Source organism: Pteronotus mesoamericanus, unplaced genomic scaffold (genome assembly GCF_021234165.1).
Source record: "Pteronotus mesoamericanus isolate MK-2021 breed Mesoamerican mustached bat unplaced genomic scaffold, CSHL_Meso_final scaffold_371, whole genome shotgun sequence".
Classification (NCBI taxonomy): domain Eukaryota; kingdom Metazoa; phylum Chordata; class Mammalia; order Chiroptera; family Mormoopidae; genus Pteronotus; species Pteronotus mesoamericanus.
Genome location: NW_026555314.1, coordinates 2,610,237 through 2,622,614, shown reverse-complemented (window position 1 = coordinate 2,622,614; position 12,378 = coordinate 2,610,237). Strand labels below are relative to the sequence as shown.

Genomic DNA, 12,378 nt, shown 5'->3' with positions numbered 1-12,378 from the left:
AGCAGCATGGTGGCACAGGCCGTGTCCTAGGCCCCGGGCCGCGCGCCCGGCCCGATGCAGGCCTGCGCCCCGCTTGCTGCTCACTGCTGGGTGCAGAGCTGCCGGGAGCTGCTGCCATGCAAGTGCCCCAGGGCCCTGTGAGAGGGGGCCCCTGAGCTGGCCAGGTCGTGTGCTCCTCAGGGCCTGTGCCATCTTGAGAGACCCATGGCTCCCAGGCCACATCACCGAGCCCTCCGGACCCTGTTCATGCTCCAGGTGCCCATGAGGGAGCTCCTTGCGTGGCCTCACGTCACTTACTGGAAGTGCACACATTCGCATCTAGCTCTTACGAGTGCATCAGGGTCCAGGCCAGGGTGCTCGGGATGGGCCACCAGGAGCCACTCCTGCCTCCGTGAGTTGCTCAGAGCTGGCTAAACCTCCCAGGTGCTCTCTGGGAGCCACTTCCCCTCACTCCCAACCCCAGGGGTCCCCGCCAGGCAGAGGCAGGGCTCAGTGATTGCAAGAGCGATGCCCCAGAGATGGGGCAATATATAGACAGGGGTTTGGACCAATTTTACAGATGCTGCTGCTTGTTCCACATGCACTTGATCATGGGATGGCGGGGGCTGCGACCTTCAGACCTGGGTGTAAGGTCTGCAGGACAGGGCACCCAGCGCCCTCCCCTGCAGACCTGCCCTGAGCAGGCCCGACCCACTGCCCACTCCGCCCTGTGCCCACCCCTCCCCCATCCGCCGTCCCCGCAGTCTCTCCGGTTTCTGGCCCTGCCACTGAGGGCTCTAGCAGCCCTGTACATCCTGGTCCCCGGCCAAGCACCTGTGCCTGCAAGGGCAGCAGAGAGGCCACTGAGTGGGTCCCACGGGGCCCAGCAAAGCATCTTAGAGCTGAGCTCACCTAATCCCAGCCCCAACGTGCTATGGTGCTCGGGTTTCCCTAATCCCGAAACCCAAACCAGGGCCCAGCAGCCTTCCCAGCACCATGTGAGGGGGCCGCAAGAAGACCCCCACCCTTGTGCCTGTCGTGTTTAGAGCTGACCCCCATCAGGACAGGACAGGGAGTTGGGCGCCCACAGGGTGAAGAGCCAACCCTAAGGAGCCTGGGTGAGCCGAGGAAGCAGCTGAGCCCTCGGCTGCCTGGCTGGTCCAGGCAGGAAATTCAAAGCTGGTGGCGACAGCAGAAATAACGGGCAAGGCAGGCCCACCTCAAGCCTGCTGAGGTCCCGGCCTCTAGGGTTTCATGGGACAGTGATCTGGCCATGAAATTAAGCTTTTTTCCCCCCAATAAAATTGGGATCTTTTTGGCTTATAACTGATGATCAAATAACACCAAATGCTTGGGAATAAAGTGGAGCCATAAACAAGAGACCGTGTGACCTTGTTATGTAACAGCTGGGAGTCAGGAGCCAGCTGGGCCCAGCTCCCTGCCCTGACCACTGACCACTGTCCCAGCCGAGGCTCGCAGAGGGCTGGGCACTGGGCACATGTATGTGAAGAACCCAGCACGGGGCACCCCCCCACGCTCCCTTTTTACAGCTCTGTCAGCGAGGCACGCAGACCATGCATGGTAGAGAACAGTTAAGGGCACCTTGTGGTCTCTGGTGTCTTTGAGGAATTTTCATAGCCCAAATTTCTCCTGAGCAGATATAATTAGTTCTTGAACTACAAGGGTCAAGATAGGAGATAGAATGTTAGGAGATCAAAGCAACATCTGAATGTGTTTTTTTCTGGAGGTTGGGAGCTCCCACTTGATGAATGGGAAAACCGGTGCCAAGACCCCCCAGAAGTCTCCGTGGGTAGGCAATGTTTTGGCCGCGCCACCACCTCGCCTGTGTGGCCTCAGCACAAGGCCTCTGTGGGTGGACGGGAGGTAAGGCCTCCCCAAACGGCTTCAATAGCTCATTGTTGAGCCCGCAGTGGCTGGAATTGGGCCGGGTGGTTATATTGGGCCTGACAATTAATAGAGGTTGGGATTCCATAGCTTGCAGAGTGTTTCATTGTCAGTCTTTGGGAGGGGAGAAGGTGTACCAATGGAGAATGTTGTTCACATCAGCCCACTCTTTCAAGTCAGAGTTCCATCCAGCGCCTTACATTTCTCAAAAGGTGTGATACCTATCAGCTCCCTGGTGCCTGAGCACGTCGGGGCAGGAAGCTGTGCCGGGAGGCCCAGGCACAGCCTGAATGAGTCTTGCCTTGACCAGCTCAGGCAAGCTCTGACCCCAACCCCACCCGCGGGGAGGACCTGCTGCCTCCATGAGTGGGTTGCTCCTCTCACTCCTGCCTTGTACTTCCTTCCACAGCACACCCCTGGCCCTTAGCCTTTGTTCATGCTGTTCCCTCAGCCCAAAGCTGTGTATCCCCCCTCAGCCCTGTCTAACTCCCTCTCGTTATTTAAGATTCAGGGCTGAGTTCGCCCGCCAGGAAGCCTTTCCTGACCCCTGGCAGGGGGCTAGCCTAGGGCTTCCACGGAATCCTGTTTCTCTGTTACCATCCCTTCCTCTCTTGCCCTGAAGGAGCCTCCCTCTTCACGTCTTTGTCCCCAGCATGGTGCCTGGCACATGATTGGTGCTCAAAGAATGGCTGTCCAATGGATGCTGGTGTGAAGTCTTTATATGATGTTTCCTATTCTAAAATGTCCACGGTGCCCTGCTCTGCAAGGTCTGAGTACGTGTGCTCCACACACTAGACATCCATGGAAAGGGGTGTGGCTTAGGTCCTCCTCCCAGGGCTGACGTGCCAGGACCACGCCAGGCGGGCACGACAGCAGATATGTTCCACACACTTCATCAGGCGCCATGTGTCCCGACGGCAAAGGCAGGCGCAACTGGATTGAGGCGTGTGAGACAAATGGATGGAGGGGCTGGCCCGGGCAACAACTGAGCAGCGTGGACGGGGCTAACTTTTCCATGGACAGGAATGGCCAACTCCAGACAAAATAGAAAGGTTAACTCCTTGAAAGCACTGAAGCTCACCCCAAGGCAGCCAGAAACTAGCGGGAATCCCACCATCGGAAGGAGATGCACTGAGATCCTTGTTTGTCCTGCTTTCACGTGGAGGGCCCGCCTTAGGGCACGGCAGCAGTGACTGGCATGTGAGAAGCTGTAGACCTACTGGTGTGGTGCCAGAGAACAGAGGTTGGGTTGGCTAGAGCACCTAGGAATGGAGGGGAAAATCTTTGAAAACCTGTATATAAACTCCCTTCTAACCCTTGGTGGACTCCTGAACTGCATACACAGGACGAAGATTCAGAGAGTCCAGGAGGAAGATAACAGCTGAACAGAGACTCAGCTCTCACCTACCACCGGGGAGGAGAGGGCGTGGATTGCAAGCGTTACAGGGACTATATACATACTGTGGGCTCTCCGTTGGAACCACAGAAAGTCCACGTGGGAGAAGAAACTATGTCCCAGGACTAAAGGGTTTGTATTAGGACTAAGGGCAAAACTGCAAGAGACCCACCCTAGCCAACATAAAACCAACTGAACTCTTGAAATCCAAAGATAAAGAGAAAACTTTGAAAGCAGTGGGAGAAATAAGAACACATTGCGTATGTGTTACTTCTTATCAGGAAAAAAATGTAGATCACAAGCAATGAAACAAAATTTATGTGCAGAAGAGAATATATAGAGGTAAATTGTGAATATAGAGGTAAATTTAAAAGACTATTTTTCCCTTCTCTTATTTTCTTTGCAAGACACTGATTACTTAAATAATTATTAAAAATGTACAATTGGGTTGTTATGAATAAAAAACATATGCCAAGAGCAAAAAAAAAATGGTTGCAAATGAAATTATACAGTTGCAAGGTTCTTACAGTCACAGTGAGGTGGTACAACATTAACTCAAAGTAGATTTTAGTAAATTAAATATGTGTGTTGTAACTCCTAGAGCATCCACTAAATATAACACAGAGAGATACAGCTAAAAGCCAATAGAGGAATTAAAATGAAATACTAAAAGAATTGATATAACCAAAAGAAGAAACAAAAGGAGTAACAGAAAAAAGGAGAAAGGAAGGAAGGAAGAAAGGGAAGGAGGGACAGGAATGGAAACAAATAGCAAATAGAAACAAGACAAATAGCAAAATGGTAGGCCTAAATCTACTCATATCAATAATTACAGAAATGGACTACGCTCTTCAATAAAAGGCAGGGGTTGCCATACTTGATTTTTACAAAAGCAAAATCTATATGTTGTCTACAAGAGATGTCTTCACATATAAAGACACATCCACATTGAAAATAAACAGATGAAAAGAGAAAGACAATCTAAAAGTTAAGCATTAGAAAGTCAGTATGGCCATATCCATATCAAACAATAAAGACCACAAGAGGAAGAACTTTACCAAAGGTAGAAAAGGACATTTCATAATGAAGACAGGCTCAATGCATCAGGAAAGCATAGCAATCATAAATGTGAATGCACCTAATAATGGAATTTCACAATTCAAATGAGGAATGGATGAGTCCATAATCATAGTTAGAGGTCTTAACACTTCTTTCTCAACAACTGACACAGTAACTAGAAATATTTCAGAAGAGCTAAACAACAGTATCAGCCACTGAAATGTAAGGACATTTATAGAATGCTATGCCCAACAATTGCAGAATAAAGACCTCTTTTTCATCAGAAAGCCACTTTATTTTCTCCTGTACTCTGATGAATATTTTTAGTTAAAACTTCACTAAGAACTAAAATATTAGGTATAATTTACATATGATAAAGTGCACCCATTTAAAGGGTACAGTTGATATGTTTTGACAGACACACACTCAGGAAGCCACCCCAACAATGAAGATGGAGAAACGTCCATCCTCCTTCTCCCAAAATTTCCTTATGCCCCTTTGCTGTCTCTCCCTCCACTTCCTGCTCCAAGCAATAACTGGTAGCTTTCTGTCACTATTGATTAGTTTGCATTTTCTACCATTTTATATAAATGGATTCATAGAGTGTATGTTCTTCTGTGTCTGACATCTTTTAGTTGTGTATTGATAGCTGGTATCAGTTCCTTTTCTTGATGAGTGTGTTCCATTGTATAGATGGACCACATTTTGTTTATCTATTCACCAATTGGTGGATATTTGAGTTATTTTTGGCTATTATCAATGACACTTCAGTTAATATTAATGTACAACTCTTGGTGTGGCTATATGTTTACATTTCTTTTGGATATATACCTACGAGTGAAATGGCTAGGTCGTATGGTAGGTATATGTTTAACATTATAAGAATGCCAAAGAGTTTTTCCAAAGCTATTTGACCAGACTTCCATCTTTTCCTTCACATTCATTTTATTCTTTACATTCTTTTCAGACACACATGGAACCTTTACCAGTAGGGCGTACACTGGGACATGACAACAAAAATAAGAAAAAGATATTTTGAAAATTCCTCAACTATTTGAAAATTAAACAACATACCTCCAAATAACCTAGGGATCAAAGAACTCACAAGGCAAATTGAAGACTATTTCGAACCAAATGATAATAAAACACAATACATCTTTATTTCTTCAATGCAGCTAAATAAGTGGTTAGAGGGAAAAACAAAGCTTCAAATACTTACATTAAAAAGAAAAAAGACCCAACCAACCTCCTTAGGAAACCAGAAAAGAAAACAAAGAGCAAATTCAGACCACAGGAAATAAAAGGATGGAAATAATAAGTGTAAGTGTGGAAATCAGTAAAACAGAAAATAAATGATAGAAAAAAAGATAAAATGTTATTTGAAAAAAAAACCCAATAAAATGACCAATATCAGGGATGAAAGAGGTAACACTGTTACAGAGCCTATTGGCATTAAAAAGATAATAAGGCAACATTATGAACACACTTAATTTGGTACATTTGATGAGTTAGACATGGACAGATTACTGTCACAAGAAGTAGAAAATATGAATAGCTTTATATCTATTAAAGGAATTACATTTTTTATTAAAAGTATCCCATGAAAAAAACTCCAGGCCTAGATGGTTTCATTGATGCATTTCAGCAAACGTTTAAGGAAGAAATAATGCCAGTCTAATCAATTATTTCAGAATGTAGAGGAGGAAAAAACACTCGCCAAGTGAGTTTATGAAGCAAGTATTACCCTGATATAAAACCAGACAAAGATGTTACAGGGAAAGAAAATTACAAACCAATATTCCTTAAGTACATAGATCAAGGTCCTTAGCAAAATATGAGTGCTTGAACCTAGCAATACCTGCAAAGAATTCATTATAGCCAAGTGGGGTTTATCCCAGGAATGCAAGTGGTTTTACATTCAACACCCAGTCCTTGTAATTTGTCACATTGACAGAATGAAAAAAAAAATACTGTGATCATAGCAAAGAGAGAGTAAAAGCACTTGACCAAATTCAACCTCCATTTATGAAAAAACAAAACTTCTGCAAACTAGGACTTAAAGGAAACTCCCTAAACCTGATAAAAAGGCATCTATGAAACGCATCAACAGCTAACACCAGACTTGATAGTGGAAAATCAAACACTCTCCTAAGACTAAGAAGAGGTCAAGGATGCCTACTCCTTCCACTTTTACTGAACTTGATTACTGAAAGTCCTGGCCACTGCAATAGACTGATTAAAAAATCATATATTTACATGTACATATATATATATGCACACTCATTATATATAAATATGCAAATGTCATATATATAAAAGACAATTGTCTTTATTTGTAGATGACATGGTTGTTTGTGTACACAGAAAATCCTAAGGAATCTATAAACTACTAGAACTATTAAGCGAATTTAGCAAGAGCATAAGGTAAAATATCAATTCTATTTTTACACACTAGCAAAGAACAACTGGAAAATAAAAATTTTAAAATATTATTTATAATAATATCTAAACCCTTAAAATGTTTAGAGATAAACTTAACAAAATACTTGCAAATCTGTGCACTGAAATCTATAACACTTCCTGAAATTAATGAAGACCTTAAAAAATGAAGAGCTATAATCTGTTCATGGATTGGAAGATTTGTTATTGTTTTATAAGGGCAGTAGTCCCATTTACTAGGGCTCTACCCTCATGACATACCCACCTCTGAAAGCCCCACCTCCTAATATCATCACACATGGTGTGTGGTGGTGCGGGGGGCGGGGGACGGTGAGGATTTCAACATCTGGATTTGGGGTGGGGCACAAACATTCAGCCCATAACAAGGTCGAAGCCCAAGGAACCCCAGGAGCACCAGGGTCCAGCTAGCAGCCTGCTGGCTAGGCTGGAAGGGTCTCTGAGGCATCCATACTAATCATGTGGGGCACAGCTCACCAGCAGGGCAGGAAAGAGACCACTTTCTGGAAAGTGGCACTGGAACCTCTGAGAAGGCACCAAAGGGCTCAAACTTCCATTAGAGCAGGAAGGAGCTCGATGAACAGAGAGACTCTATCTTTCCTGGCTCTGGGCTCTCTGAATACCTACCGGCTGACTCCAGAACAGGCCTCTGATAAAGGTCCAAGTGCAAGAAACACAGGCAGGCTTGAGAGGCTGAAGTCCTTGCTTGCACAGCTGGTGGCAGCTCTCTTGGGCTGCAGGTCCCTGCTTCCCTGCTGCCCCCTGTCTCTGGGGGACCACAGCGCTGACATCAGCCCTGCTCACTTCAGAACCAAAGTCTTTGCTCCGATCTCCCCTGCCTGACCACTGCCTCTGGGCCTCCCAATTCAAACCCTCACATACACCACCCTAGACAAATGGGGGCACTTCCAAAGGAGGAGCTGCAGGCTGGGGAGGAATTCTCAAGTTTACCATTACTCAGGCAAGTCCTTGCCTTCAAGAAGCCTAGCTTCTCCGTCTGTGAAATGAGCTGATTCCTGCCTCACTGTTGGGTGAGAAGCTTGAGATCACCTGCTGGGCCCTTGATGGGCTCTCAGCAAAGTCAGCTGTCCCATTACATGGCTAAAAAGGCAGCATTGGGTCCTCTTAATGATCCAGCTCACAGGAAAGTTAAAACCATTTAAAAATACATGCATCAAAATCAATGTAATACAATGTATCGATAGAAAAAAACATGATTATCTCAACTGATGCAGGAAACATTTGATAAAATATAAAACTTTTTCATACTAAAATACTCAATAAACTAGGAATAGAAGGACACTTCCTCAATGCGATAAAGGTCATATATAAAAATCCCACAGCCAACATCATACTCAGTGGTGAGAAACTGGAGGCTCTCCCTGCTCTTACCACTTCTAGTCAGCTTAGTGCTGGAGATCCTAGCCAGAACAGTAGGGCAAGAAAAAGAAATAAAGGCTTTCAAATTGGAAAGGAAGAAGTAAAATTATTTTTTGCAGATGATATGATCTTCTATTTAGAAGACCGTAAAGATTTCACAAAAGCACTGCTAGAGTTAATAAATGAACTGAGCAAAGTTTCAGGATACAAAATCAACACACAAAAGCCAGTGTGTCTCTATACATTGACAATGAACAATCCAAAAAGGAAATTAAGAAAGCAATTCCACTTTCAATAGCATCAAAGAGAATAAAATATATGGAAATAAATTTAACCAAAGAGGCAAAAGACTTGTACACTAAAAACTACAAAACATTACTGAAAGAAATGAACGAAGTCCCAAACAAATTGAAAGTCATCCCATACTCACAGAGTGGAAGACTTTATTGTTAAAATATCCACATACACAAAATAATATACAGATTAAATGCAATCCCTATCAAAGTCCCAACAGTTTTTTTTTCATAAGTAAAAAAACCCATTCTAAAATTCATACGGAATCTCAAGGGACCTCAATAACCAAAACAGTGTTGGAAAAAAAAAAAGAATAAAGTTCTTTTTTTCGGGAGGACTCATACCTCCCGATTTCAAAACTTATTATGAAGCTGCAGTAATCGTGAATGTCTGACATAAAGATAGACATACGGACCAATGGAATAAAGTAGAGATTGCAGCAAAAACCTTTGTGTTTATCATCAACTGATTTTTTTAAAAGATTTTATTTATTTTTACAAAGAAGGGAAGGGAAGGAGAAATAGAGAGAGAGAGAGACGCGCCAATTGGTCCCCTCTCATATGCACGCCGACCGTTGGGACCGAACCTGCCACCCAGGCATGTGCCCTGACTTTTGCTTTGTGGAACTGTGGAAATCCAGACAACTGAGTGACACGGGTCAGGGCTCTCATCAATTGGGTTTTGACACAGGTGCCAAGACCATTCAATGGGGAAAGACAGTCTTTTCAACAAATGGTACCAGGAAAAACTGGATACCTGCATGCAAAAGAATGAAGTTGTACTGTAACTTTATACAAAGTTACACAAAAATAACTCAAAATAGATCAAAGACCTAGACCTAAAACTATAAAACCCTTAGAAGAAAACAAGGGAAAATCTCTACAATATTGGATTTGTCAATGACTTCATGGATATGACACCAAAACAACAAAAGAAAAAATGGGTAATTCTACTTTATCAATATTAAAAGATCTGTGCATCAAAGAAAACCATCAAAAGAGTGAAAAGATAGCTCACAGAATGGGAAAAATATCTGCAAATCATATATCTAATAAGAGGTTAATAAGCAAAATATACCAAAAAACAAAATAAAACAAACTCTTATAATTCAACAACAAAACAAACAACCCAATTTAAAAACGGGCAAAGATTTGAATAGACATTTCTCCAAAGAAGGCATCAAATGGCCAACAGGCACATAAAAAGATGCTGACTATTGCTAATCACTAGGGAAATGCAAATAAAACCCACAAGATACCACTTCAGACCCATTAGAATGGCTATTATCAAAAAAGCAGATGATGCCCTGGCTGATGTGGCTCAGTGAATTCAGCGCTGGCCTGCAAACCAAAGGGTCATCAGTTCAATTCCCAGTCAGGGCACATGCCTGGGTTGCAGGCCAGGTCCCCAGTAGGGTGTGCACAAAGGCAACCACACGTTGATGTTTCTCTCCCTCTCTCCTTCCCTTCCCCTCCCTCTAAAAAGAAATAAATACGATCTAAAAAAAAAAAGCAGAAGAGAGCAAATGATTGTGAGGGTGAGGAGAAATTAGAAACTTGGTGCATTGCAGGCGGGAATGTAAAATGGTGCAGCTGCTGTGGAAAAGTTTGATAGATTCTCAAAAAGTGAATGTAGGATTATCATATAATTCAGCAATTCCACTTCAGGGTATATACTTAAAAGAATTGAAAGCAGGTCCTCAAACAGATATTTGAGTACTGATGTTCCTAACAGCATTAGTCACAGTAGCCAAAGGTAGAAGCAACCCAAGGGTCCATTAACAGATAAATGGATAAACAAAGTGTGGTGTGTACATATAATGGATTATTCACCCTTAAAAAGAAACAAAATTCTGGTAGATACTACAACATACATGAACCTTTAAAATACTATTCTAAGTGAAATGACAATGTATGCTTCCACTTATAGAAAGTACCTAGAATAGGCAAATTAATATACACAAAGTCGAATAGAGGTTACCAGGGGCTGGGGAAAGGGGCGGTGGCGGGGAGTCGGTGTGTTATGGGGACAGCTCCGGGTTGGGATGACGAAAAGCGCTGAGCCAAAGAGCGGTGAAAGGCTGCACAACAACGTCAGTGCCGTCGGTACCACTGAACTGTGTACCAACAAATAGTTAAAATGGTAAATTTTATGATACATATATCTTACCACAATTAAAAAACACATACTCGTATACCTAGATGGCCTGAAGTTTTAAAAAATTTGGACCAGAAATGTCTTTTTCTCATGGCCTGCCCCAGCTGGCTTAGTCTTTTACACAAACGTGCGGGACGGGCCAGGGTTGGCCTTAGCTGCCTATCGCCTGAGGTAAGCCAAATTGTCGGGAACTCCCCCTCTCCTTTGAGGCAGGAAGTTTAAATTATCAGGTCAATTAGGAAAGATACAACCGAAAAATACAAGTTTCATTCACGCTTCAAGGAGGCGTTTCCTGGCCGGGTGCCACTTTTATTATTTTTGGCGGAGGCCGCTGAAAGCCCCACAGACCCGGTGAAGGTACAATGTGATCTTTGATTTGTGTTTCAAAGATCAAAGAGAGTGAGTTTGGGTGTAAATGCAGATAACATTTCAGAGATCCTTTCATGAAAGGAGTCACTAGACCAGGGCAGAAAGGGAGCTGGTGTGTTACGTGTGCCTTCGCCTTGGGAAAGATCATTTTCCAGTGAATTCGGCTGCCTGTGGCCCCAGTTACTCCTGGCCTGCATCCAGGTCCTTGGCCCACGGGACATTAGGTCCTTGAGCTGGGGGCTGGACCTCCCACTTCTTGCCTGGGCACCGTAAGGGCGAAAGGAGGACACGTGGGGCCGTGCATGTGAGGCGTCCCCAATCTTATACTTCTTCTCCTGGCTTTTCCAACATCTCTGTGGGTGCTGACTGGCACTCCACTCCTGGGCGGCAGGCTTGGCATTTGCAGCCTACCCTCATTGTCCTCTCTGGGTCCAGCCTCGGCTAGGGTGGAGGCGCACAAACCCACCAACGATGAGAAACTCACAGGCCCTGCCTGCCAGAATGCCGGTGGTGCGTTCTTGGAGAAAGCGCTGCCCGGCCCTATCGCTCTGCGCTGGAGGTGCGTAGAACCAGGCCCTTGAAACATGGGGTACTGGGCGGTGACAGAGACTTCACAAAGGACAGCCGCAGTGTCTCTACGCCTAAACCCTCCCTAATGCCCGCAGCCCCCCGTGCCCGGCTGACTCGAGGAAGTAACCACGAGCTGCAGTGGCATCAGCGCCTGCATCTCCGCAGGAGCTAGGGGGGCACCGCGGGCCCATCCGGAGCTACTCAGTGCTCACCCCCGCCCAGCGTATTCCCCGTCCGCTCGCCCGCGTAGCTCCGCCTACTCCCGCCCCGCGCCTGCGCACGCGACTCCGTGTGCTCTCGTGGCACTAGGCGCGGCTCGGGGCTAAGAGCGATCCCATCGCCCCTCGCGCTGCGCTGCCGCGCTGGCAGGACCAGGGAGCGTCTGCGCGGCCGCGGCCCCGCGGCGCACGGCGCAGGCGCGGCCCGGTCGGGAGGCCGGCGTAGGTTGGGCCGAGAGCCAGTGCGGGGACGTACGGGGAGGCCGTGCGCACGCAGGGGGTGTGGCTGCACGACGCAGTGGGGTTCTGAGCTCCTCGCTGCTCCGGTTTGGAGTTGCTATCTTCGGCTCCAGGGTCAGTGGGGCGGTGAGAACCGGGGCGTCCGGCGGTGGGATCCCTCCTTCTGTCCCTTCCCAAATCCTGTTCTGCGGAGACGTGCTCGGAGTCCTCGGACTGCGTCCCCGCTGCCCTTCTAGCCAGTGGGCCTCAGTTTATCAGTCCGCTCCAGGGGCTGAGGGGACGCCTGGAATCATTTTCAGTTGGTTCCCGCCGTCTCCGTCCCTAGAGGTAGCGCCCTTCACTGTCCTCACGGCG

At 45.9% G+C, this 12,378-nt stretch overlaps 1 protein-coding gene across 2 annotated transcripts in view; it reads left to right on the top strand.

Moving 5' to 3' along the window:
- Positions 1–12,101: 12,101 nt before the first annotated feature.
- GNB1L (G protein subunit beta 1 like) overlaps positions 12,102–12,378 on the top strand; it is a 58,011-nt gene continuing 57,734 nt past the window's right edge. The window contains exon 1 of one of the 2 annotated variants that reach the window (XM_054592698.1): positions 12,102–12,138. The gene's annotated coding sequence lies outside the window, so the exon portion shown is untranslated. Of the gene's footprint in view, positions 12,151–12,378 lie in introns of both variants that reach the window. The other variant, XM_054592700.1, reaches the window with a different exon arrangement.